The 26,997-nt window shown below is 51.0% G+C and overlaps 1 pseudogene; it reads right to left on the bottom strand.

Annotated features, from left to right (window-relative positions):
* Window positions 1-292: 292 nt before the first annotated feature.
* LOC132344460 (acetylserotonin O-methyltransferase-like) lies at window positions 293-26,997 on the bottom strand (annotated as a pseudogene).

The raw sequence follows: 26,997 nt of genomic DNA, 5'->3' as shown, positions 1-26,997 counted from the left end.
GCTTCCCCGGTGGCTCAGAGGGTAAAGAATCCACCTGCAAGGCAGGAGACCCAGGCTCCATCCCTGGGTCAGGAAGATCCCCTGGAGGAGGGATTAGCTACCTTGGAAGATCCCCTGGAGGAGGGAATGGCTACCTTGGAAGATCCCCTGGAGGAGGGAACAGCTACCTTGGCAACAACCTCATAGATACAGACAGCTTGTTGCCACAGGTGCGGGCTGGGAGGTGAACGAAACAGGGAAGGACGGTCAGAGGCACAGAATTCCAGGTATAAGCCACACGACATGCAGCATGTTGATGGTAGTTCATGACGCTATATTTATTGCATATCAGAAAGTTGCTAAAGGAGTAGATATTAAAACTCCTCACGACAGACCTCTTGGACTCTATGGTGCAAAACAGACCAGCAATTCTTTTCTGCTTTTTCAAACTTAAACAATTTGAGATGTGTCCACGATCTATCCATTTCCTTGCGTGTGAGTGTCCTGGGTCGATCAAAACAAACCAATGGGATCATGACTTAAAACCACAGACATTCACCCTCCCTGAGTCCTGGAGATCAGATGTCTGAGGTCAAAGGGTCCCAGGGCTGAGCTCCCTGCAGAGTCTCCATGGGAGGGTCCTTCCCGCCTCTTCCGGCTTCTGGGGGCTCCAGGTGTCCATTCCTGGGCTGGTGGCCGCCTCCCTCCCATCTCCGCCTCCGTCTCCACGTGGCTTCTCCTCTGCGTCCATGTCTGTCCTCTTCTGTGTCTCATAAGGACCCTGTCCTTGGGTTTAGGGCCATCCCCATCCAGGAGGAACCTCATCTCAGACCTTTAACTCCATCACAGGAAGGAAGCAAAATAGAATGGACTGGAATCAAGTGAAAATAAGGATAATTAAAGAAAGTAAGATAAAACTCAAAGTGACCATCCGTGGGCATAAACCTCATATCCCTCGACAGGGCAGAAAAACAAGAAACATGCAAAATAGACAGACAAGAATGGGAAAAAAGAAGAAGAAAAGATAAGAATGAAACGTGACCGACACCGTCTCTTCACTGCAGGCGTTGCGTCATGACGGGGGTGCGGGGTCACACGCTGCAGGGCTCATTTCCTGGCCAAGACAGCATCGTAGGTTCCCCCCGTCCTCCGGCACCGCACGTCTCGGAAGCCGGCGGGGCCCAGGAGCGCGCGGTACTCGGCGGGGGTCCGCTCACGGCCCTCCGTTTGCACCAGCATGTTCAGCGAGTACAGCAGCGTGGTCAGAGGGCCCCGCCCGTCCGTGTCCAGGAGGCTCTCGATGACCAGGATGCCGCCACCTGCCGCGGGGAGGGTGAGGGGTTGAGCGAGGGTCAGCCCAGACCCAGGACCCACTGGCCACTCTCTCCTCACCCGGCTTCCTGCACACACCCCCGGCTCGTAGGTTAGCCCACAGCTCCGGGCATCTCCCACCCTCCCCTGCAAGATGGACCCTAATCTAGGACCCCCCGCGGGACAGAGCCTGACCTAGGACCCCCCGCGGGACAGAGCCTGACCTAGAACACACAGCCATCGTCCCCTCTTTCCTCCCAGCTTTAGAGGCCAGCGTGGCCCGTAGGCGCTGGACAGAGCACACGATTAAGCAGGGCTGTGTCTACAAACACTGTCCACCCGCCTCTGGCTGGTAACCAGGAGCGGGCTCAGTCGCTTCAGCCGTGTCTGACTCTTTCCCACCCCATAGACTGTAGCCCCACCAGGCTCCTTATGTCCACGGGACTCTCCAGCCAAGAATGCTGGAGAGGGTTGCCATGCAAGGACAGGGTCCTTATGAGAAACGGAAAAAGAGACAGACAGAGCCAGAGGAGAAACCAGGTGGACACAGAGGCAGAGACGGGAGGGAGGCGGGGAGGAAGGACCATCGATCCTCAAAACGCATCCTTCAGAACGCACCCCTGGAAAACGACATGTGACCGTTCGTTCTTATTTTCCAGCTTCATCGCTTAGAAACAAATCCACAAAACGGTGTGTCACGTCATTTTCTCTGAAAGCTCAAAGGCGAGTGTGCCAATCAAGCGATCAAAGTAACCCTTACACACGTTCTGACCCGTTTTATTCCGTACCCGATTCTCAGACCAAACACCACATTCTCCTGGCTTCTTTAAAAAGTCACCAAGTCCTGGGTCCTTTTTGGACAATGGATCTCGTGGCTAGGAATGCCCACACTCCCTCCCCGTGATGTCAAAGTAAGATCCGTGCGTTATTGATAGTAATTTGCAGCGATGCAGACACAGTGGGGCTGACCATCAGTAGGAGGCTCGTGGGGAGAGGCGGAGATGGGACCTCCAAGCAGCGAGAACGTGAGGAAAAGAGCTTTGCCTCCAGATGTGGGGGATTCTCCTAGCTGCGCTGTCTGGAAGGTCGTGTCTGTACCATGCACGCAACATCTGAGTGTGCCGATACATATTCACGCACATACATATACCGATGCAGACACGTGTAACACAGACATGCATACACATACGTACCCATATGTACACGGGTGTCCCTGATCGCTCAGTGAGTAAAGACTCCGCCTGCAGTGCGGGAGACCCAGGTTCGATTCCTGGGTCGGGAAGATCCCCTGGAAAAGGGATAGGCTACCCACTCCCGTATTCTTGGGCTTCCCTGGTGGCTCAGCTGGTAAAGAATCCACCTGCAGTGCGGGAGACCCGGGTTTGATCCCTGGGTTGGGAAGATCCCCTGGACAAGGAAACGGCTACCCACTCCGGTATTCTGGCCTGGAGAATTCCATGGGCTGTATAGTCCATGGGGTCGCAGAGTCGGGCATGACTGATCAACTTTTACAGCCCATAATGTAACTACATACACAAATGTAATATACTTTTACTGTAAATATATAGTATTTTAATATTTTAAATTTTTACATTTAAACATTTTTCATGATATTTATTTTTAAGGATATCCAAAAATAACACAAATTACGTAACTATTATTTTATATTTTTGACATCCATTCATTCATTTACTATTTAAAAGTAAACGCTTAACATATAAATTTTAAATGTAAATATGACATGCTTTATGTATTATATATGTGCATGTCCGGTCGCTCAGTCGTGTCCAGCTCTTTGCGACCCCATGGACTGTAGCCCTCCAGGCTCCTCTGTCCATGGGATTCTCCAGGCAAGAATACTGCAGGGGGTTGCCATCTCCTTCTCCAGGGGATCTTCCCGACCCAGGGATCGAATCAGAGTCTCCTACATTTCCTACACTGGCAGCTGAGTTCTTTACCACTCGCACCACCTGGGATTTGTGTATATATATGTGTGTGGGCTCCAATCCTTTGGCCACCTGATGCGAAGAGCTGACTCATTGGAAAAGACCCTGATGCTGGGAAAGATTGAAGGCGGGAGGAGAAGGGGGCAACAGAGGATGAGACGGCTGGATGGCATCACCAACTCAATGGACGTGAGTTTGAGTGAACTCCGGAAGCTGGTGAGGGACAGGGAGGCCTGACGTGCTGCAGTCCATGGGGTTGCAAAGAGTTGGACACAACTGAGCTACCAAACTGAAATACGGGAAGCAAACCAGAGCCCACACAGCATCACCCCCGGGAGAAACTCATAGTTTCCGTGACCTTGGAGACGCCGAGCCACGCACATTCTTCTAAACAGAAAAACCGCAGGCAAGCCACTACCCATTTGGGCAACTTTTTCTATTTTTTTTTTCTTTTAACTAATTTTTTATGGACCTACAGCTTCTTGACAATGTTGCGTTCGTTTCTGCCACACAGCAGAGGGAATCAGCCGTGCGTGCTGTGGGCTGAGTCGCTTGAGTCGTGTCTGAGTCTGTGGGACCCCATGGACTGCTGCCCGCCAGGCTCCTCTGTCCATGGGATTCTCCAGGCTACAGATACATATATATCTGTTCCTTGGCGATTTTCCTGTCTGTACAAACTAATAATAATAATGATACTAGGGTTCAATGAAGGACGTCCTCAGGGGTCCGCTGGCTAAGACTCTGTACACTCAAAGCAGGGGACCCGGGTTCCACGCCTGGCCAGGGGACTAGATCCCGCCTGCCACAGCTAAGAGTTTGCAAGCCATGACAAAGGATCCCGTATCCCACGACGAAGATGGAAGATCTCCAGCGCCGTGGCTAAGATCCAGCACAGCTAAAGAAATGAATCGGTAAAAATAAACTTAAAGGACCAAGGTTGCAAACGTCCCTCTACACAAAGTCAAAAAAAAAAATAAACAACTCAAGTCACCATCAAGTAATGTCAGTGTGCATTGAAACATAAATAATTCACTTTTGCTCAACACACTTCCTAGAGCTCCCCCACGGAAGGGCTCTAGACACAACCCTCCAGAAACGACTTCACTTCTGAAAATGACACTGTACTTTGAGAACCGCAACTTCAGGGTGGGGGGAATGGAAGAGTGTGGCGATGAAGAGACGATATGAGGGAGCCCGTGACGTGGTGGTGTCTCGAAAAGGAGGGCAGCCTCCAGAGGCCGGCCGGAACTCCGGCCTCCTCACACGCAGAGGCGCGTCTATGTCCCCGTGACGGGATTTGCGAGCCCTCATCGCGTCGAGACACCCGTCCCTCTGCCCTGAGTGGACCCGCGGGCCCGGCGCCCGGCGTCCCCGCCACCTACCTGTCCTGCAGGCCCGATAGACTCTCTGCAGCAGGTGGGAGCACTTGGCATCGGTCCAGTCATGCAGGACCCTGGCCAGGATATACAGGTCCGCCTCCGGGAGGGCGTCTTTGAAGAAATCCCCTGCAACACAGGCGAGGGGGCCCCTTGTCAGCCTGCCTCAATTCCAAGTGAGGACACCTACGCCCCGTGTGGCCGGGTCACTCATACACACAGACCTGGCCCCAGATGCCCCCAGCTGCTGACCTCCCGAAACAGAAGACGTCTCCGTGTGACGATGAGACGATTCTGAACAATGCAATACTCCCTTTACGCCCCCTTTCCGCGTCAGCTCTGGAGAACGGTTTTATTTTTACTTGATTTCAGAAAGTCTCGTGTAAATAGCACCCTTAAAGCAGCGGTCCCAACCCTCCTGGGCTTCCCAGGGGGCTCAGATGGTCAAGAATCCGCCTGCCAACGCAGGACACCAGGGTTTGATCCCTGGGTTGGGAAGATTCCCCCTGGAGAAGGGAATGGCAACCCACTCCAGCATTCTTGACTGGAGCATCCCCATGGACAGAGGAGCCTGGCAGCTACAGTCCGTGCATTGCAAAGAGTTGAACACGACCGAGCAACTAACCACTTCATTTCACGTCCATCTGGTTTTCCCAGCTTCCACAGCCTGCTTCTTTTTCTTTTTTAAAAACCAATGGGACCTGTAGTGTCTTTCCTGCTTTCTTTTTCCTTCTGCTCTTTTTCTTTCTTCTCTTTTGTCTTTCTCAGCCTTCCTTCCCCCACCCCTTTCTTTCTTTCTTGCACTGGGTCTTCCAGCATGCAGGAACTCAGCTCCTGGACCAGGAGTGGAACCAGAGCCCCCTGTCCTGGAAGCTCAGAGTCTTAGCCACTTGGGCCATCAAGGAAGTCCCCCAAAGGCTCCTTCTTCACCCCATTTCCCGGGTGAGGCACAGAACTGACACCGTCAGCGTGTGTATTTCCAAGAAGATGCCCTAGAGGTGGTTAACTTCACACCGAGGTCCTCCTTCTGAGCACAAAATCAAAGGGGGCTCCCCAAACTCAGTCACTCAGATTCAGTATATTTTAATTCAACAGTTTAAAAAAATCCAGCATAAAGCCCCCCGTTCCGCACCCCCCAAAAAAAGAAAACTTCCTGATGGTCTACATTTCAGAATTTTAAATAAAGGCAGCATCCCGTCCTTTAAGAACACAGTCTGGCACATTCTGGTCACCTTCAAATCTGCCTGTCGGACGCAGAGTCATTGGAAAGGAGCTGACCCTTCACCCGGGTCAGTCAGAGTCCCCCCGCATACGGCCCTGGATGGAATGCTGGCGGCCTGTCCCTTGAGATGCCCTGAACTTGGAGGTGAACTTTTTAAAAAAATAAAATAAGGAATTAATTCCCCTGCTGTCCAGCGTTTAGGACTCCATGGTTTCATTACCAAGAAAATAGGTTCAATCCCAGGTCAGGGAACTAAGATCCCACAAGCTGCATCCAATGGCCAAAATAATAACAATAATCATAATAATAGGGAGTTCTTGGCAGATCTCAGAGTGGACAGAAATGATACCCCCACCTGCTGTGTTCCTCCTGACACAGCAGAGAAAAAGAGTCACAAACAGCCAGTTGTGTCTACACATGGAGGTACACGGTGTCTGCAGCTCAGACCTCGGTACCTAAGTGACGGCCCGCAGCTGGGAACCGCGCCCCCCATTTCCAAGGCAACCACAAGTCCCTCGCAGCGGTCCGCAAAGCTGCTGTGGTTTCTGAGCCTTGGGACATCTGAGAAGCTTCTGTCTTTTCAGTCGATAACTGTCCCCTCACCTTGCCTTCAACCCACGTCGCTCATTGCCACTCGCACACGAGCTGGTTGTAAATACCTACGTGAGTTTCCCGGGACGGCCGTAAGAAGTGCCCAGAGACCAGGACATCTGTCCTCTCCCAGCCCTGGAGACCAGACGTCTGAGGTCAGGTGTCCCAGGGCTGAGCTCCCTGCAGAGGCTCCAGGGGAGGGTCCTCCCCGCCTCTTCCAGCTTCTGGGGGCTCCAGGTGTCCATCCAGCTCCAGGCGGCTGGTGGCCGCCTCCCTCCCATCTCTTCCTCCGTCTCCACGTGGCTTCTCCTCTGTGTCCGTGTGTCTCCTCTTCTCTGTCTTATAAGGACCGTGTCACTGGGGTTTAGGGCCACCCCCATCCAGGAGGATCCTCATCTCAGACCCTTCACTCCATCACCTCTGCAAACACCTTATTTCCTAAAGTCCTGTTTACAAACTCTGGGTGAGGAGACACACTGAACTCAGTACAACACTCAGGAAAGAATTAACTGCAAGAAAACAATACCCTCCCACATTTCCCACCCATCCTGCATCACAGTTCTAGGTTTAAATGCCCGGGTGCTCAGTCGTGTCCGACTCTTTCATGACCCCATGGACTGTAGCCCCGCCAGGCTCCTCTGTCCATGGGGATTCCCCAGGCAAGAATACTGGAGTGGGTCGCCATTTCTGTCTCCAGGGGATCTTCCCGACTCGGGGATCGAACCTGCATCTCTTGCGTATTCTGCCCTGGCAGGCGGATTCTTTACCACTGAGCCCCCTGGAAGCTCCATCTTAAGGGGGTGTATTTGGATGGTCCAGAAAGCCATGCTGAACACCCACTGGCTCCATCTCCCCAGCCCACCAGGACCCACGTGTTTCCCTGCGGACACAGACAGTGTTCCAGACACCCACCTTCATGGAAGCTGATGCGCTCGTCCTCCGAGGCTGAGAAATGTCTCTTGGCGATCTGCACCACTCCTGGGATGTCGAACACAATGGCCCGACATCCCGGGTACAGGGACACGCACGCCTTGGCCAGAGCCCCAGAACCGCCTGCAAGAGAATGTGGGCTGTGACAGCCCCCAGACTTGGGCGGTACCCACAGTCTGGTCTCCATGGTGACAGGCTCACGTACAAAGCCCTGTATCTAAGGCAACTTCCTGGCTGCACCAACCCACACATCCACCTTCCATGTAGACTCTGACCTGACGGCTTCCCCTCGTCCGCCCAAGAACAGACAACAGCCAGGCAGAGGAAGCCCCTGGGCAGATGCCACAGGAAGACGTGCCCATGTCTCCCTGTGGGAGACATTTCCAGGGGACACCCAGGTGAGACATGGAGACCTCCCTCCAGATGCCAGCAGTGTGAACATCTCAGAGTCAAGGAATCCACTTTTATAAAATAACCTCAACCTAAAGGTCCATCAACAGACCTATGGATGGAGAAGATGTCGCACACATACACAGTGGAATATTACGCAGCCGTGAAAAAGAACACAGCGATGCCATCGCCACGATGCGGACGGACCTAGAGATGATCGGACCAAGTGACGTTCGTCAGAGAGAGAGAGACAAATACCACGTGACGTCACTCATTCGTGGAACCTAAAATGTGATACTAATGAACTTCTGCGCAAAACAGAAACAGAGTCTCAGACACGGGAAACAAACACAGCAAAGGGGACCGAGCGGAGGGATACGTGAGGAGACTGGGACGGACGTGGGCACGCTGCTATGAATCACTCTGATACTTGACAAGTTTCTAGTGTGCAGCGCAGGGAATTCTACTCAATATGTGTGCCTGTGCTAAGTCACATGAGCTGTGTTCAACTCTGTGTGACCCCGTGGACCGTAGCCCCCCAGGCTCCTCTGTCCATGGGAGTCTCCAGGCAAGAATCCTGGAGTGGGTTGCCATGCCCTCCGCCAGGGGATCTTCCCGACCCAGGGATCGAACCCAGGAGTCCTGCAATGCAGGCAGATTCCTTAGCATCTGAGCCACCAGGGAAGCCCTAGGGTCTACAAAGAGGGTTCCAAACGCAGCTCCAGGGTCCGGGGCGGACACTCACCCCCCAGGTCGCAGATGAGCGGGAAGGGGGACAGGTCGAAGGCGGCCAGCACCGTCGCCCCCTCCAGCCTCCACACGTCCTGCAGACCCTGCATGAACTGCAGCCTTTCGTCCTCGGACCTGGAACACGACGAGATGAGCCCATGAGAACCTTGTGGAGTCCAGTAGGTATCACCCTGAGCAACGACCCGGGGGCCCCTGAGCTGAGCAAAGACCCGGGTCCTTCACCCACCGGGGTGGAGCGCCAGGCAACCGGATCAGCTGTGCAATGCAGGAGGCTGGAGGCTGGAGGCCGGTGAGGGTTGTCCACACAGGCTGGGGGAGGGGGCTGGGCATGATGGATTCAGGGACGTGGAGACAAGTGGAGGGGGAGCTGGGTCCCGGGAGGAGGGGGGAGGAGGCTCTCGGGAGGGGACAGAGGTGAGAAGGAGCCAACGACGCTGCAGGGTAGGCAGGCGAGGGGGGCGGCGAGGGTCTCCTGGGGGCAGCCTCTCTCCTCTCAGCCTCTGCAGAGGCTGCTCTGTGGTTTTGGAGTCAGTGGGGAGGTAGGGAGGCAGGGAAGAATACACAGGCTGCACAGCCGGCCCCGGGTCTCAGGACCCTCAGCAGTGACCACCCTCCCTCCTTAATTGTTGGTGCATTTCCTGCCCCAGCCTGGGAGCAGCCACACACACTTCAGACAGTCATGAAGCCACCAGCATCGTCTGACACATCGTCACGGCGTCACCAGCAAGGTCTGACCCCTGTGGCGTCACACGTCATCTGACGAGTCACCCACAGCTGACGCTGGTGCTGCCTACAAAGCCCCAGGCTTGTCTCTTTCCACAGCCCGCCCCAAAAGAAAAAGGATTTCCCCGCTCATTCTGGACAGATCCAAGGAGTGCCTAACTTTTCTACTGGAATATTACTCAGCCAAGAAAAAGAACAGATTAATGCCATTGATAGCAGCCTGGATGGACCGAGTGACTCTTATGCTAAGGAAAGGAACTCAGAGAGAGAAAGGCAGATCCTATACCACCGACAGGTACGTGCTAGAAATTTAGGCAAATCAACCATTTTACCAACACAAACACACTCACAAACTTAGAAAGCGTTAGTCACTCAGTCCTGTCTGCCCCTCTGCGACCGCACAGACTGTAGCCCGCCAGGCTCCTCTGTCCATGAGGTTCTCCAGGCAAGAACACTGGAGTGGGTTGCCATGGCAGCCCTCCTCCAGGGGATCTTCACGACCCAGAGTTTGAACACAGATCTCCACCATTGCACGCGGATTCTTTACAGTCTGAGCGAACAGGAAAGACCTAAACTCTGAAAACCAAGTAATGATTATAAAAAATTTAGAAAAAAAAGAAAGGGAGAAAGGAAAAATTGAGTTGGCTAATAACAAATGCCATTTGGGCACGCATCCTCGAGCACTCCAGTCGTGTCCAAGTCTTTCTGCCCCGATGGACCATTGCCCACCAGGCTGCTGTATCCATGGGATTTTCCCAGGCTTGAACATATATGTCACAGATGATGAAAATGGATCTGTTGAGTAGCATGGGGCAGTCTAGGGAACACCCAGGAATCACCTTATATGGGGGAAAGAACCGAAAAGAGAATATAGCCGTGGCTGTGTCTCACTGAACCAACTTCCTGTACACTTGAAACAAACCTATCACTGACCGTCAACTCTGCTCCAATGTAAAGAAACAGCCAAAGAACAAACGGAAAAAAGCAAAAGCATCGCATGGAGTAATGCTGCCCTCTTGTGGCCATGTTTGGTAACAGCGACTATAAAAGCTGTGTTGACCGGCACTTAATATTCCCAGACTTCCCTGGTGGCTCAGACGGTAAAGTGTCTGTCTACGATGCGGTAGACCCGGGTTCCATCCCTGGGTTGGGAAGATCCCTTGGAGAAGGAAATGGCAATCCACTCCAGTACTATGGCCTGGAAAATCCCACGGACAGAGGCGCCTGGTAGGCTACAGTCCATGGGACACGACTGAGCGACTTCACATTCACGTTAATATTCCCAAGCTCTGCAGGGCTCCAAGTACTTCTGCCCTCCTAGGAGTCTCCTAGGGGTGTTCAGTGAACAAGAACTCAAAACTGGGCAGATGATCACGAAGTCAACGTCAACAGGTACCTTTAACTTGCACTCGTTAAAAACATATCACATAAAATGATCTCAACACAGTCAAACATTAGGGAAAGGAACAACAGACTGGTTCCAAACAGGGAAAGGAGTCCGCCAAGGCTGTATATTGTCACCCTGCTTATTTAACTTCTATGCGAGTACATCATGAGAAACGCTGGGCTGGAGGAAGCACAGGCTGGAATCAAGATTGCTGGGAGAAATATCAGTGACCTCAGATAAGCAGATGACACCACCCTTACGGCAGAAAGTGAAGAGGAACTAAAAAGCCTCTTGATGAAGGTGAAAGAGGAGAGTGAAAAAGTTGGCTTAAAGCTCAACGTTCAGAAAACTAAGATCATGGCATCTGGTCCCATCACTTCATGGGAAATAGATGGGGAAACAGTGGAAACAGTGTCAGACTTTATTTTGGGGGGGGCTCCAAATCACTGCAGATGGTGACTGCAGCCATGAAATTAAAAGACGCTTACTCCTTGGAAGGAAAGTTATTACCAACCTAGATAGCATATTAAAAACCAGAGATACTACTTTGCCAACAAAGGTCTGTCTAGTCATGTCTATGGTTTTGCCAGTGGTCATGTATGGATGTGAGAGTTGGACGATAAAGAAAGCTGAGCGCCGAAGAATTGATGCTTTTGAACTGTGGTGTTGGAGAAGACTCTTGAGAGTCCCTTGGACTGCAAGGAGATCCAACCAGTCCATTCTGAAGGAGATCAGCCCTGGGATTTCTTTGGAAGGAATGATGCTAAAGCTGAAACTCCAGTACTTTGGCCACCTCATGCGAAGAGTTAACTCATTGTAAAAGACCCTGATGCTGGGAGGGATTGGGGGCAGGAGGAGAAGGGGACGACAGAGGATAAGTTGGCTGGATGCCATCACTGACTCGATGGACGTGAGTTTGAGTGAATTCCGGGAGCTGGTGATGGACAGGGAGGGCTGGCGTGCTGCGATTCATGGGGTCGCAAAGGGTCGGACACGACTGAGCGACTGCACTGCACTCATGGCCCAGCAATCTCACCTCGAGGCATATACCTGGAGAAAACCATAATTTGAAAAAATGCACGCACCTTGATGATCATAGCAACACTCGTCACGATGTTCAAGATGTGGAAGCAATCAAGCTGTCCACCGACAGAGGCGCAGATGAGCAAGGCGTGGAATACGACTCAGATGAGGAAGCCGTGGTATCCACACACCGTGGAATATGACTCAGCCGCAAAAGGAGAAAGAAGCCCGGTGCACTTAGCATAACAGAACCACTTTCCTGGGGTGAAGAACGCGCAGCATCAGGGATTATTAGCGAGAGGCAAACCAGATTTCAATGCAGAATCACTTGGCACCGGTCAGAATGGCCGCTGTAAACAAGTCCACAAACACTCCGTGCTGAAGAGTCTGTGGAGGAAACAGAATTCTCCTCCTACCACCCGGGAACGCAAATGGTGCCTAGCACTATGGACAACAGTCTGGATGCTCCTCAGACAATTAAAAGGGAGAGAGAGAGACAAGGCAATCAGAACAGTCCCTAACACCACACACAGCAAGAATCTGCAAATAGCCTAAGACCTAGATGGAAGGACAGGTTCTATGAAATTCTTAGGGGAGGTACATGCGGGACACATTTTGACATTCACCCCTTGGAATAATGGGGCTTCCCTGGTAACTCAGCAGCTAAAGAATCCTGCAATGCGGGAGACCCCTGGTTCGCTTCCTGGGTTGGGAAGATCCCCCGGAGAAGGGAGAGGCTACCCACCTCCAGTATTCTTGGGCTTCCCTGGTGGCTCAGCTGGTAAAGAATCTGCCTGCAATGCGGGAGAGCTGGGTTCCTTTCCTGGGTCGGGAAGATGCCCTGGAGAAGGGAAAGGCTACCCACTCCAGTATTCTGGCCTGGAGGATTCCATGGACTGTATAGTCCACGGGGTCGCAGACAGTCAGACACGACTGAGTGATTTTCACTTAGAAGAATGAAAACTAAACCCAAAACGAAAACAGGACCTAATTAACCTTAAAAGCCTTTCCACAGCCAGGACATCCTCAAGGAAAGAGAAATCCTTAAAATTGTGGGGGGGAGGATCATTTTCAAACAAAGATACCTGCCAGAAATTCATCTCCAGAACATACAAACAGCTCCTACACCTCAATGTCAAAAACACAACCAACCCATGGAAAAAAAAAAAAGGGGGGCCAGAGATGGAAATGCATATTTCTTGCAAGCAACTATAGAGGTTGCATTAGATCCATGAAAAGTGCTCGGCACCAGGAATTATAAGGGAGAGGCAGATCAAATTCCAGCGAGGTATCGCCTCACACAGCTGAGAATGCTCATGGTCAAACCCTCTACACACACCCAATGCCGCAGACGCGGTGGAAGAGCACGGGGCCCTCCTCCTGGGCTGCTGGGAATCCAAACAGGTGACGGGCGTCACGGGGGACAGCGTAGGGGGCGCCTGAAACAATGAAAGCCAGAAGGAAACGGGAATATTCCCCAAGACCGTACACTAAGACGCACTTCAGGAAAGACCGAGGTCTAAATCGGAGGACACAGAATGTGAGCTTCTGCACGAAAATACAGTCAGGACAGCCTTGCCGTCCACTCAGAGTAGGGAAATATACACCCAAAGTAAGAAAACAGGATCTGCTGCTGCTGCTAAGTCGCTTCAGTCGTGTCCGACTCTGTCCGACCCCACGGACGGCAGCCCACCAGGCTCCCCCGTCCCTGGGATTCTCCAGGCAAGAACACTGGAGTGGGTTGCCATTTCCTCCTCCAATGCATGAAAGTGAAAAGTGAAAGTGAAGTCGCTCAGTCGTGTCCGACTCTGAACGACCCCATGGACTGCAGCCTACCAGGCTCCTCCGTCCAGGGGATTTTCCAGGTAAGAGTACTGGAGTGGGGTGCCATTGCCTTCTCCGAAACAGAATCTAGTTAACCGCAAAAGAATTTGCACAGCACGGGGAATCCCACATGAAAAGATAATGCTCAGAATGGCAAACAATCTTTGCAAACCAAGATACCCACGGAAAACTTGTGTCCGAAACACAGAAACAGCTTGTGCGGCTCTGTGTCAAAAACACACACACACAGACACACACACAGACACACAAAAAACAAGAAATAAAGGGGACATAGATTGAAATGGGTATGTCTTCCAGAAGGCAGAAAGATTGCATTAGGGACATGAAAACGTGCTGAGCATCACTGCTTATTAGAGAGAGGCCACTTAAAAGTCTCGTGAGGTATCACCATACACCTTGCCCATCTTGTGAGAATGGGCATATCACAAAATCTCCAAAATAAACACTGAAGAGGGTGTGGAGGGGAGAGAGCCTCCCTGCACTGTTGCTGGGAGTGGGAATCGGTCCATGCAGGAGGGAGAAGAGTATGGGGGTCCTTCAGAAAAGAAAACAGAGAAGCATCTTAGGACACGCTCACCCCGACCATGGGCACAGAGCCAGAGAAGCCCCAGGGTTTCCAAAACATAGGTACACTCGGGAGATCACAGCCGCGCCAGGAAAATAACCACGACACGGAAACAGCCTGAGTGTTCGGGGACAGGTGAACGGGTAAAGAAGAGGGGGCCTCACAGACACGACGAACCATCAAGTCACCCACGAACGAGCAGGAGAGAATGCCATGTCCAGTGTGAGAGAAGGAAGCAGAGATGATCAGCCCTAGAGAAGCCAGGCAGACAGGGAGAAGGAGACCACTTGTGGCTGGAATCTAACAATGGATACAAACTGCTTTACCCAATAGAAACAGACGTTGGAACAGAGAAAAGAAACTTACGCTTATAAAAACGAGAAAAGTTAGTGATGATGGATCCATTTAGAGTTTGCTGATAACACACACATTTGTTCATGCTGAGTGGCTCAGTCGTGTCCGACTCTCTGCGACCCCGTGGACTGTAGCCCATCAGGCTCCTCTGTCCGTGGGATTCCCCAGGCAAGGACACTGGAGTGGGCTGCCATGCCCTCCTCCAGGGGATCTTCCCAACCTGGGGATCAAGCCCTAATCTCCTGCATTGCAGGCAGATTCTTTATCCACCGAGCCACCAGATTATAATATAATCAAACAGATGATCCAAAATGACCTACTGAATAGCAAAACGGCGTCTACTGAACACACTCTAACCACCTATATGGTGGAAAAATAAAGAAGAGATAAATATCTATGTATAAGGAAATCCAAGTTCCTGTACCCTTGAAACAAATACAATATCGGAGGAATGAAGCGTTCTCCAAAGTAAACTAACATTTCTACTACAAAAAGGGGTTAAAAAAAACAGTTTCTGGAGAAATTCTGCCACCTCGTGGCTGGGCTTTGTAACGACACATATAAAAGCTGCGCTTGCTGTCATTAAATTGAGGGCAGGAGGAGAAGGGGACGACAGAGGATGAGACCGTTGGATGGCATCACCGACTCCATGGGCATGAATTTGAGCAAGCTCTGGGAGATGGTGGTGGACACGGAGGCCTGGCGTGCTGCAGTCCATGGGGTCGCAGAGTCAGACCCGACAGAGCGACTTTTACTTCACAACCCTCTTGAACAATCGTGAAGAGGTTCATTTGGATCCACCACACAGAAAATGAACAATGAGCCAAAAATAAGAAAAAAGCATGTGGGCACAGACCTTAAATGCATTTTGACAACTGACGACATCGAAAACGATAGAGAAAGAGACTCTCAGAATGGAAAAGAAATTTTTTCTAACCAAGATACACACAAGAAATTCACCTCCAATTGCTACAAACAGCTCACACGTCTCATATCAAAACCACAAAACATCAGAGATAAAAAGGGTCCAAAGATAAAAATACATATTCCTTCCAAGAAGGCATACAGAGGGCCATTCCACTCACGAAAAGTCACTCAGCATCACTAATTATTAGAAGGTACTCAAAGACAATGAGGGATCTCCTCACACCGGTCAGCACGACCATCATCGAGACATTCTACCAAGAACACGTGCTAACAAAGGGCGGAGAAAAAAAGGAAATCCTCCTACACTTTTGCTAGGGAACTAAAGCAGGGCAGGAATTGTGAAAAACAGCAAGGAGCGCCCTTAGAACACTAACCCTCCAGAAAACGTACGACCCAGCAGTCCCACCTGTGGGCTTAGATCCAGAGAAACATCACGATGCGAAATGACACACGCACCCCTGTCTTCAGGACGGCGTGATTGACAAAGGCCACGAAAGCGAATCGACCAAAATGTCTGTCGACAGGAAAATGAAGACAGAGTGGGGCCCACCTCTCCCCTGGAGCACAACTCAGCCACACAGAGGACAGAATAAGGCCACGGAGAGCAGCATGCCCCGACCAAGTGGCCGTCACACACGGGGAGGGAAGGAAGTCAGAGACGGGGAGACAAAGGTCCTGAGATGCCTCCTACACCTGGATTGTAGATATTCAAGCGGACGAACTAATTACACAACAGAGACAGACTCTGAAACTGAGAGAAATTACCTATAAGTGTCACACACACACACACACACACACGCACACACACACACAAGCTGTAATGGGGATGGGGTTATTTCAGAGTTTGGAATGGACATATTCCAGTTCCCATATATGATGTGATGATCAAAAACACCTGCTGAACACCACAGGGAACTCTACTGAACAGACGCTAATTACCTAGACGGGAAAGAGAGCCTGAGACAGAAGGACGGATGTCTGTGTATAAACGAATCAAGTTCCCGCACCCCTGAAACTAACGCAATGCGGGAAAGCAGCCGTGCTCTACCGTAACACACGGGCTTCCCCGGCGGCTCAGAGGGTAGAGGATCCGCCTGCGGTGCGGAGACCCACAAGGCTCAATCCCGGGGTCAGGAAGACCCCAGAAGACCTGCGTTCCATCCCTGGGTCATGAAAAGATCCCCTGGAGAAGTGATTGGCAACCCACTCCAGTATACTTGCCTGGGAAATCCCATGGACAGAGGAGCCTAGACTCTTGAGAGTCCCTTGGACTGCAAGGAGATCCAACCAGTCCATCCTAAAGGAGATCAGTCCTGAGTGTTCATTGGAAGGACTGATGCTAAAGCTGAAACTCCAGTACTTTGGCCACCTCATGCAAAGAGTTGACTCATTGGAAAAGACCCTGATGCTGGGAGGGATTCGGGGCAGGAGGAGAAGGGGACAACAGAGGATGAGATGGCTGGATGGCATCACCGACTGGATGGACATGGGTTTGGGTGGACTCCGGGAGTTGGTGATAGACAGGGAGGCTTGGTGTGCTGCAGTTCGTGGGGTCACAGAGTCGGACACGACCGAGTGACTGAGCTGAACTATATATATTAGTATAATGAATAATCAACAAAAAGAAAACAGGACCTCATCTACCTGAAGAGCATTTGTTCAACAAAGAAAGCCCTGAACGAAAGAAACAGATAGTGTTCAGACTGCAAAAAAAAAAAAGTATTTGCAAATGAAGACACTCACAAGAAATTCAACTCCAAAACTTATGAGGAGCTCATGCATTTCAATATGACAAACACAGACAACCCAAGAAGGAAAAAAAAAAAAAATATATATATATATATATATGCCAAAGATCAAAATGGATATCTCATCCAAGAAGGCATACAGGTTGGCATCAGGCCCATAAAAAGATGCTCAGCATCAGTAATTATTAGAAGCAAATCGAAAGTGCAATGACGCATCCCTTCGAACAGATCAGAATGGCCATCTTCAGAAAGATCTACAAAGATCAAGTGCTGCAAAGGGCAGGCGGCAAGCGGAATCCTCCCGCAGTCTTGGTGGGAAGCTAGACTGGTGCAGCAAACGTGGCAAACGGCATGGAGGTTCCTTACAAAACTTCAGCATCCAGAAACCGTACAATCCAGTAATCCCACCTCTGGGCTCAGATCCAGAAAAAAAGTCATGTTTCAAAATAACACACGCCTTCCTGTTTTCAGGGCAGCACAATGCACATTGGCCAAGACACCGAATCCACCGAAACGTCCCCTGACAGGAAAACAAAGGCAGATCTCTCTGTGCAAGAATACAGCTCACCCGCAGAGCAGAACGGAATAAGGCCGCTGCCAGCAGCCTGGATGGACCGAGTGACTCCGGTACCAAGTGACGGAAGTCAGAGAAAGACAGCTATCATATAACCATGACGGGGGGCTCTGGGTGTTCACACAAACGAACTAATTTACATAACAGAGCCAGACTCTGAAACGGAGTAAAGAAACTTATGTGTGAAAGTTGCTCAGTCGTGTCCAACTCTTTGCGACCCCAAGGACTATACAGTCCACGGGATTCTCCAGGCCAGAATACTAGAGTGAGTGGCCTTTCCCTTCTCCAGGGGATCTTCCTGACCCAGGGATCAAACCCAGGTCTCCCAGCATTGCAGGTGGATTCTTTACCAGCTGAGCCACCAGGGAAGCCCAAGAATCCTGGAGTGGGTAGCCTATCCGTTCTCCAGGGGAATCTTCCCAACCCAGGAATCGAACCGGGGTCTCCAACATTGCAGGAGGATTCTTTACCAGCTGAGCTACCAGGGAAGCTCAAAGGAACTTATGACTACCAAAAAAAAAAAAAATGTTATATGAAAGTGACAAATGAAGGGTTAGGAATGAACATGTACACACTCATATATACAGAATTGATGATCCAAAAGTCTGTGCTGAATTGCACAGGGAAGTCACTGAGCATGATGTAACTACCTCTGTGAGAAAAACAACCTAAAAAAGAATAAACCTCTATGTATAACTGAATCAAACTCTGGAATACCTGAAAAAAAAAAAAAAAAACCACCAGGTGGAAACTCAACTCTGCTGCTGCTGCTAAGTCGCTTCAGTCGTGTCCAACTCTGTGTGACCCCATAGACGGCAGCCCACCAGGCTCCCCCGTCCCTGGGATTGTCCTGGCAAGAACACTGGAGTGGGTTGCCATTTCCTTCTCCAATGCATGAAAGTGAAAAGTGAAAGTGAAGTCGCTGAGTCACGTCTGACTCTTAGCAACCCCATGGACTGCAGCCTACCAGGCTCCTCCATCCATGCGGTTTTCCAGGCAAGAGGACTGGAGTGGGGTTCTGAGTATTAGGGAAACGCAAATCAAACCTACAACAGGTAAATCATCTCGCACCGGTGAGAACTGCCATTATCAAAAACTCTGCAAACATTAAGTGTTGGAGAGCTCGTGGAGAAAAAGGAGCCCTCTGCAGTTTTGGTGGGAATGTGTACTTGTCCAGGTATTATGGAAAACGGTATGGAATGTTCTTTAAAAACTAGAGAGAGAGCTATCGCACGATCTTGTGGTCCCGCTGCTGGGGCATACACCTGGAGAAAACCATAATTAGAAAAGACACGCACCCCCCCAGGATTCATCACAACACTATTCCCAACAGCAAAGACATGGAAGCAACCTCAATGTCCATCAACAGAGGAATGGAGAAAGAAGATGTGGTGCATATATAGGGTGGGATATTAGTCAGTTGTTACAAAATGAAATCGTGTATATTTGCATAACCGAATCCCTTCACTGTAGAGCGGAAATTAATGGAACATTGTAAATCAACACGACTGCTGTAACATTTCAAGCAACCTAGATGCCCATCGACAGACAAATGAATAAAGACTCTGTGGTACATATATACGATGGAATATTACTCCGCCACAAAAAGGAACGCCTTTGAGTCAGTTCTAATGAGGTGGAGGAACCTGGAGCCTGTTACACAGAGGGAAGCAAGTCAGAAAAACAAATATCGTATACTGAGACATACATATGGAATCTAGAAAGAGGGTACTCGTGAATGCATTTGCAGGGCATCAGTGGAGATGCAGACATACCAGACTTACAGACCCGGGGAGGTAGGGAGAAGGAGAAGGTGGGAGGTATGGAGAGACGTACATCACCATGTGCGATGCAGATAGCCCATGGGAATCTGCGGGATGACTCAGGGAGCTCAAACCGGGGCTCTGGGACAACCTAGAGGGGTGGGAGGTGGGAGGGAGGTGGGAGGGAGGTTCAAGAGGGAGGGGACGCAGGCCAACCGATGGCTGATGCATGCGGCTGTGTGGCAGAAACCCACACAATTCTGCAAAGGGATTATCCTTCAATGAGAAATACACAAATGTAACTCTCAAGCAGGACGCTATGGGAGTGGGTGGGCGGCGTCACCTGTAGATGGCAGAGAAGAGCTCCTCGGACGGGATCCCGAAGGCTTTCAGATACTGGTTCCTCCCTTCCCTGAAAACGAGGAGGAGACCGTCACTCAGGCCCCGAGACGTCACTGCACTCCGTTCACGCGGCCTTGCACTCACAGACCTTCCCCTGGCATCACAGACGGCCTCCGCGGGAAACGAGTAACCCAAGACTACTCGGGAATCGCTTTCCACTTTGCAGTTCCGTTCAGTCCAGTCGCTCAGTCGTGTCCGACTCTTTGCGACCCCACGGACTGCAGCACGCCAGGCCTCCCTCTCCATCACCAACTCCCGGAGCTTGCTCAAACCCATGTCCATGGAGTCGGTGATGCCATCCAACCAGCTCATCCTCTGTCGCCCCCTTCTCCTCCCGCCTTCAGTCCTTCCCAGCATCACGGTCTTTGCCAGTGGGTCAGTTTTTCACATCAAATGGCCAAAGTGTTGGAGCTTCAGCATCAGTCCTTGCAGTGACTCTTCCCTGTATTTCTATTATTACTCCATCAGCTCCACCTCACACCATCAGGCATTAGATCCGGGAGTTTGGAGACCCGCGCGCTAAGAAACCTAGATCCGGGAGCTTGGAGACCCGCGCAATAAGAAACCTAACACGTTGCTTCCTGGCACGCCCGGAAGCCAGCCCGCAGGCGGCCCTGGGGACTCGCGGGCGCGGCTGACACGCACCTGACTGCCTCCGCCAGGTGGCGCCAGCAGACGTAAGCGGTCCTGCCCGCGTACAGCAGCATGTCCCGCTGGGACCTGGGGCTGCCTCTCACCAGGTAGGTGCTGGCGAGCTCCGTGTTTGCATACACAGCTGAAAACAAACAGAAGGGGCGGGGGAATAAAGTTAGACACCCAGGCATCGCCAAGATGCCAACAGTTATGCTGGCAACTTCCTGACTGCAGACGTGATTCTTGCCTGGGACGGTCGGCACCCCGACAGCTGGACCCTCGTCCCGAAGGACCGGCTGGCCTGTGGTGCAGGGGCTGCGTGTCCTGCCTGCCGCTTTCAGCCCTCGTAAATCCCACGGAAAGATCCGATGTAGCAAACGGAAAGGGCCAGCGAGCCCCAGTGTTGCTCAATCCCTCAGTCGCCTCCGACTCTTTGCGACCCCGTAGACGACACGTGATACATGTCCGTGGGGCTCCAATCCTTTGGCCTTACCTGCTGCAAAGAACTGACTCCTTGGAAAAGACCCTGATGCTGGGAAAGATTAAGGGTGGGAGGAGAAGGGGACGACAGAGGGTGAGATGGTTGGATGGCATCACGGACTCGATGGACATGAGTTGGAGCAAATTCTAGATGGAGGAGGACAGGGAAGCCTGGCGTGCTGCTGTCTATGGGGTCGCAAAGAGTGGGACACGACGGAGCGACTGGACTGCACTGAATGCGCTCACTGTTTCTGCCCAATCTGTACCTGCCGAATGCTTGCGGGGCTCCAAGGGGTCCCCAGGGCAACAGCGTTGCAGCCGGAGGTCCTGTAACCTGGTGTCTGAGCCGAGCATCCCAGCGTCTCCAGCCCGGCAGGTTAGCCCACATCCTGATGTGCCTACCCGAGGGTCTGCAGGTACAGCAGGCTCCTCCCGCCCCCAGGAGCTTCCCCTTGAACGTCCGCCATCCTCCACAGGTGTGTCCTGGCTGGACCGCAGCCCGCGCTGGGGGTGCCAGTGGGGGAAAGGGAGGGGGCTGCAAAGCTTACTCACAGGGTGTGACTGCTTGATTCCCAAGCCCACAGCCATCTGAGTACCGTCAACCCCCAAACAACGTCCTCCTGTTCAAGTTAACTCACTTTCTCTGTTTGCACCCCATAAATCCAACGGGGACGCAAGTCCTTGCTTCAAGGAGAAAGCCCATCACCCACCTCTACCACTGCCCTCCCACCCACCCCCATTCTGCCAGGCAGTGGTCCCTACACTTTGCAATTTCACAGATTCTCAAGATTCTAAAAAAAAAAAAAAAAAAAAATCTAAGTGACTGATATAGGGCTTACAATTTTTAATTTTGCAAAGAAGGGGCATTAAAAGTAAAAACTGGCAAGGACCATCTTCTGTAAGAGGAAAGCAGCTTCAATACCAAAACAAGAATATGATCTTAACACAAAGGGCAACCCTTGAAAAGAAGCAGTTGAGCATGATGGAAAAATTACTCCCGTGTAACTTTTCGGTCACATTTCTGTCTCGTTGCTTGGATATTTCATCAGGGTTTCAGTGCAAACACCAGCCTCTGGAAACTTCCTGATCCACAGTCAGCAAATGACAACCCGAATTTGGTACCCGGTTTTGGCCATCTGTTTTTGCCAATAAAGCTTTATTGGAACCTTGTTCCATCAACCTGTTCTGCTAAAGAGCTTTATTGTAACTCTGTTTCACCGCCTGTCTGTTCTATAAAGCTTTACTGGAACCCTGTTCCACCACCTGTGTTGACAATAAAGCTTTATTGTCACCCTGTTCCACCACCTGTGTTGACAATAAAGCTTTATTGGAACCTTGTTCCAGCATCTGTTTGGTCAATAAAGCTTTATTGGAACCTTGTTCCACCACCTGTCTGGCTAATAAAGCTTTATTGGTACCATGTTCTACCCCCTGCCTGGCCCATAAAGCTTTACTGGAACCCTGTTCCACCACCTGTTTGATCAATAAAGCTTTATTGGAACCCTGTTCCAACACCTGTTTAGTCAATAAACCTTTATTGGATCTTTGTTCCACCACCTGTCTGGCCAATAAAGTTTTATTAGGATCAGCCCCGCCCATCTGTCTGTCTCCAGCAGCTCTGATGCTCCAAAGGCAGAGATGAGTGTCATCTGCAGAGACCTCGTGGCCGGCCTTCCAGGCTGAGAAGACTTACTCTGTGGCTCTTTCCAGAAAAATAAAACAGAAAACTGTGCTGAAAGTGCACCTTTAAAACGCCTTCTTCCAAACAGCCAGGGTGCTTACCTTTTCCTCCCCTCACGTCGGCTTGCAGCAGCTTCAGGGACACACAGGTGTTCAGTAGCAGCTCTGTCCCCTGGGGGCTGGAGCCCAGATGTGAAGACACTGCTGCTGAGTCCAGGGGCTCCAGGGCCTCTGCCAGGAGCTCAAACACCCCCAGCTCACAGGCAGCAAAGAGAACCTCGGGGCAATGAAGACAGAGTCAGCTTTAGTTCTCCGAAGACTCACACTCTTCAGGAGGGTGAGTCAGACAGAGAAGGGAAAATATCATCCGACATCCCCTTACATGTGGGATCTGTAAAGAAATGACACAACCCAACTTACAGAATAGAAAGACTCACAGACTTAGAAAATGAACTTATGGTTGGCGGCAGAAAGGATGGTCAGGGAGTCTGGGATGGACATGGACACACTGCTGTATTTAACATGGAGAACCAGCAAGGACCTGCTGGACAGCACAGGGAGTTCTGCTCAGTGTCGTGTGGCAGCCTGGGTGGGAGGGGAGCTGGGGGAGAATGGACGCATGGGTGTGTATAGTTGAGTCCCTTTGCTGTCCACCTGAAACCATCACAGCATTGTTCATTGACTATGCTATGCTAAGTCACTTCAGTCGTGTCTGACTCTGTGTGACCCCATAGACGGTAGCCTACCAGGCTCCCCTGTCCCTGGGATTCTCCAGGCAAGAACACTGGAGTGGGGTGCCATTGCCTTCTCCGGTTCATTGGCTATACCCCAGTATAAAATTAAATGTTTACATTAAAATGGCCATATCCATTCCTGTTCTGTTAAGACGGTATTAACTCTTATTCTGTAAAGATTGTATCTACTCTTCTTAAGGTTTTATTAGTTGTTATCCTTAATAGGTCGCTCCAAGTCCTACTATATTAAGATTGTATTAAGCTTTATCCTCTTAAGATGGTATCAGCTCTTGCAGTGAGCTCAATATTAACTCTAATTATATTAAGTTGTAATGACTCTTGTTCTATTGAGATGTCATGAACAGTCCATTAAGAGTGCATTCAGATTTTTTTCTATTAGGATTTTATTGACTCTCCTTGTACGAAGGTCGTATTCAGCCGTATTCTATTAACGCGGAATCAGTTCTCACCCTGTTAAAGTTGTGTTGATTCTTGTTCAGTGAAGTTGGCATGATCTCTTACCCTGCTATGATTATACCAGCGCCTATATTCAGGTTTTATTCACTCCCTATTCCTGGGTTTCAGCAGACAAGTGCATCTGGGGTTTCCCTGGTGGCTCAGACAGGAAAGAGTCTGCCTGACAATGCCGGAGACCCGAGTTTGATCCCTGGGTCGGGAAGATCCCCTGGAGGAGAAAATGGCAACTCACTCCAGCATTCTTGCCTGGAGAATCCCATGGGCAGAGGAGCCTGGCGGGCTGCAGTCCATGGGGTTGCAGAGTCGGACACGACTAAGTGACTGACACTTACCCTGCAGTGATTGTATAAGCGCTGTGCTCGGGTCTCGTTCACTCTCTATGTAAAAACATTTCATGAACTCCTATTCCAAGTGGTCGTAGTACATTTTCTTGCCTTAACGTTGGGTGCAGTCTTATTCTATTGAGATATTATAAACGCTCACTCCATCGAGGTTGCACTCAGGTTTTTTTCCATTCAGATTTCATTAGCTCTCCTCGTACGCAGGTTGTCTTCAGTCACATTCTATTAAGATGGTTTCAGCTCTTGTTCTGTTAACGGGGTATCGACTCTCATTCTGTAAGGCTGGAGGACGTTTTATTCTCTGAAAGTTGGGTGCGCTCTCGTTCTATCGAGGTTTTATCAATTTCCTCCTGAGGTTGCATTAAGTTTTATCCAATTAATATAGCGTTCGCTTTTCTACTGAGGTTGTATTAACTCTAATTATAGTAAAGTTGCAATCCCTCTTGTCTGAGATGTTTTGAACCCATCCTACTAAGGTCGTATTCATATTTTATTCTATTGAGTTTTTAAATTATTTTTACTTATATTTCTTAGTCTCCACCAGGTCTTAGTCGTGGCACGTGGGGTCTAGCTCCCTGACCGGGGGTCGAACCCGGGGCCCCTGCGTTGGGAACTCAAGAGTCTTAGTCACTGAGCCCTCAGGGACGTCCTTCTACTGAGTTTTACTCAGTCTCCCATTCCACTCAGGTTGTATTTACATTTATTCTCTTAACACTGGATTCACTCTCGTTCTATTGAAATATTTAAAGTTAATTTTACAGCAGTAGCTTTACAATGTTGTATTAGTCTCTGCTGGGCAGCAAAGGGAATCAGCCATCGTTTATACATATATCCCCTCTTATTTTGGATTTCCTTCCCATGTAGGTCAGCACAGTGGAGAAGGCGATGGCACCCCACTCCAGTGTTCTTGCCTGGAGAATCCCAGGGACGGGGGAGCCTGATGGGCTGCCGTCTGTGGGGTCGCACAGAGTCGGACACGACTGAAGCGACTTAGCAGCAGCAGGTCAGCACAGAACTCTGAGTAGAGTTCCCTGAGCTGTACAGCAGGTTCTCATCCGTCCTGTTTTATACACACGATCAACAGTGTGTGTATATGTCTCAATCCCAGCCTCCCAACCCACCCACGATTTTATTAAGTCTGTTGTTCTGCTGAGGTCCTATTCAGTTTTATCCTCAACGCCGGATTCACCTTTTTTCTATTGAGATGTTATTTCTTAATACTCGGTTTATATTAAGTTTTATTCTAATAAGATTGTATGCACTCCTGTTTCACTAACACAGTGAAAAAAGGGTTAGTCAGTCATGTCTGACTCATTTTTGACCCCATGGGCTGTAGCCCCCCAGGCCTCTCTGCCCACAGGATTCTCCAGGCAAGAATCCTGGAGCGGGTTGCCATTTCCTCCTCCGGGGGGTCTTCCCGACCCAGGTGTGGAACCTGGACCTCCTGCGTTGCAGGCAGATTCTTTACCAAATGAGCTACCAGGGAAGCCCCTACAACTGTCGTTCTGAGACGCCACTCCGTGAGGGCCAACACATCCCTAGAAGGGCCCCAGGCCCCGATGGCCAAGCTTCTGCCCGTGGACTCGCCCAGAGTCCCAGCGCACCCTCGCGCCCCCCGGAGGAGACCGCGTCCTCGCTCAGCACTGAGTGCCTGTTGTCCTCCTCACCTCCCGGCAACAGAACCTCAGCCGGTGGAGCCTCTTCCTACCTGGGAGACCATGAAGCCGTTGGCGTATTCCTTCAGGAGACTGTAGCCCTCACCCTCCTGGGAGCACATCTTCCTTCTGGGCCGGTCTGGCTTGGAGGGACCCCGGCTATCTTAGCTTTGGGCTTCACTAGTCTATGAGCAACCTGGGCAGATGGCCAGCATGTCACTACTGACCCTGTAAGCTGGACGCCGGGGAGCGAGCCCAAGATGGATTGTTCTAGGAGATTCCATTAACCTGGTGAAGGGGATGAGAGAGCTTACGATGGACCCCTGGGGCTTCTGTTCACACCTTCTGTCTCTGATGAGCACACAGCCCGAAAATCGCCTGTCACCCCAGCCCCCTCCCATCCTTGTACCATCAGCGGTGCAACTGGTCCCAAACCCACATGCCCACTAATCACTAGGGATGATGACTCACTGCATGGACTGAACAGTCTCTGGGCCCTTCATTTCGGCGGGTGGCGGGGGTGGCGGAGGGTGGGTCTTGGGTGCAGCCATAACAAATGACCACAGAATGTGGGATTAAAACCACAGACATCTGTGCTCCCCCAGTTCTGGGGACCAGATGTGTGAGCTCAAGGGGTCCCAGGGCTGAGCTCCATCCAGAGGCTCCAGGGAAGAGTCCTTCCTGCCTAGTCCAGCTTCTGGGAGCTCCAGGCGTCCATCCCTGGGCTGGAGGCCGCCTCCCTCCAGTCTCTGCCTCCATCTCCCCATGGCTTCTCCTCTGTGTCCCTGTCTCTCCTCTTCTGTGTCTTATAAAGACCCTGTCCTTGGGTTTAGGGCCACCCCCATTCAGGAAGGACCTCATCTCAGATCTTTCACTCCATCAGGTATGCAGAGAACCTTTGTCCAAACAAGGCCAGGTTCTCAGGTTCTGGGGGTGAGGACGTGGACAGCTGTTTGGGGACCCGTGATTCAGCCTCATACACAGGGGTGGTCAATGCATCCGCGTTTATCAGGGTGATCGGCAGTGGCATTTCAATCGCCAGGAACCGTGGTGAGCCATGCTGTTGTGGGAGGAAGCCCAGAACCTGCCCTAAGCTGCTGTCCTGCCTTGAGCCACTACAGCCCCACTGGGGATACGCTCTTTCTTTCCCAGCCATCTCTGACGCTCAGCTTCATGGAGCCCAGATGGGTG

This window comes from Bos taurus, chromosome Y (genome assembly GCF_002263795.3).
Source record: "Bos taurus isolate L1 Dominette 01449 registration number 42190680 breed Hereford chromosome Y, ARS-UCD2.0, whole genome shotgun sequence".
Lineage (NCBI taxonomy): Eukaryota > Metazoa > Chordata > Mammalia > Artiodactyla > Bovidae > Bos > Bos taurus.
Note: the sequence above shows the minus strand (reverse complement) of the source record. Positions and strands in the feature narration are given on the sequence as shown.